Below are 1,686 nucleotides of genomic sequence, written 5' to 3'. Positions count from 1 at the left end.
TCAAATTGCAGTGATTGAAAGAAAATTGATGCACGAGGACAACCTGGTTTTTGGACTTCAACGAAGGGAAATATTTCGTTCAGTAATTCGAAGGTAGGTTATTTTTAACATATATACATGATGGATTTTTAATGGCAATCCTTGCTTTATTTTACAATTTTGATTTTGAACTCCTTTTCATTGAAGGTCAAGGTGTAAAATTTTTAGTGTAAACAGGAGGTTGAGACCTTTTCATTGGCGTTATTCATTCGGAAAGTTTAGCTTTGTTCCTTCTGATATTGTTGCAGAAAGAGTTGTTCAGTGGCTTCTTAGGTATTGTGTTACTTGCATTTAATATCCCTGATCCAATTGTTCATTTCATTCTTATTCTTGTAAGATATTTATTTATTCTAGAGATTGGGTTTTCCTACTGCGGATGATTGAGTTATTCACGTTTAAATTAATTCTCTTGCTGCATATATAGTCGAAGATTAGAAGCTGTACTTTTTCCTACAAAGAATAACCTAGTGCAGGTATGTCAAAATTTGAACCTTGATGATAATCAAATCTATAAGACTTGTGAAGACTTGTTCTTTCTTTTGTTGATTGATAAACTTTTTTAGCCTTGGATGGAATTTACCGCTCGATTGGGGTTGCATTCCCAAACAACGTGACTCGCCGACAGCGCTTCGTGGTGCGGCAAGGTCCTGACATGACGGGGCTCTCACCCTCTCCAACTCCCTCTTTCAGGGGACTTGGGCCCTATCCACAGCTAAGGACGCTTCTACAAACTACAATTTGAATGACGAGGCTGCCCAATTCTCAACTTGGGCTCTTCCCGGTTCGCTCGCCGTTATTGGGGGAATCCTCATAAGTTTCTTCTCCTCTGCTTATTGATATGCTTAAACTCAGCGGGTAGCCCTGCCTGACCTGGGGTTGTGGTCGGAGAGCCAAAGCGCCTTGTTAGGGTCGTCAGTTCCTAGGGTGGGCGGCATGTGCACGATGTTAGGACTAATGGCATAGTGCTTCTACCACCACTCGTCGTGACGCTCTCCACACAGGGGGCCTTTACCTTTGGGCCGGCCGCACCCCTAACGGGACACAGGGGGCTAGACTTTTCTCCTCACAAGTCCCACCACTAGGGGTGGGGGTGGGCGGGCGACACAATGTGTGACGCCCAGGCAAGCGTGCCCTTAGCCCAATGGCCTAGGGCACAATTTGCGTTCAAAGACTTGATGGTTCACGGGATTTTGCAATTCATGCCAAGTATCGCATTTTGCTATGTTCTTCATCGATGTGAGAGCCAAGATATCCATTGCCAAGAGTCTTTCGTGAGATTCGGATGTTGGATGAGGCACTTTGCGTCGAGGGCGCAGCAGGCACACGCCCGTTCCGTTGTGATATTCCTTGGCGTTGTCTGCCCTATCATTTGTGTTCAGACCGGGTGGCACTGATGGTGCTCGGCCCACCGGGGCCCAAGGGCGGGGGGAGACCCACCTCGCCCCCTTCTCTAGGGCGTGTCGAGACGTGTTCGTGGGTCTGTCTGCTGGATAGGTATCAACAATGATCCTTCCGTAGGTTCACCAATGGAAATCTTGTTACGACTTCTCCTTCCTCTGAATGATAAGGTTCAATGGACTTCTCGCAACGTCACTGGCAGCGAATCGCCCATGTCCCTACGATTTGAACACTTCCCCGGACAATTCA

General features: G+C 46.7%; 1 non-coding gene across 1 annotated transcript; it reads right to left on the bottom strand.

The window, feature by feature from the left end:
- Positions 1-1,150: 1,150 nt before the first annotated feature.
- LOC149015895 (5.8S ribosomal RNA) lies at positions 1,151-1,306 on the bottom strand. The gene has a single exon (XR_016173775.1). It is a non-coding gene; the product is annotated as a 5.8S ribosomal RNA (ribosomal RNA).
- Between the last annotated feature and the right edge of the window lie 380 nt (positions 1,307-1,686).

Source organism: Hakea prostrata, chromosome 5, assembly GCF_041222555.1.
Source record: "Hakea prostrata isolate BN-2017 chromosome 5, UWA_Hpros_2, whole genome shotgun sequence".
Classification (NCBI taxonomy): Eukaryota; Viridiplantae; Streptophyta; class Magnoliopsida; order Proteales; family Proteaceae; genus Hakea; species Hakea prostrata.
The sequence above is the reverse complement of the archived record's forward strand: the minus strand, read 5'-3'. Positions and strand labels throughout refer to the sequence as shown.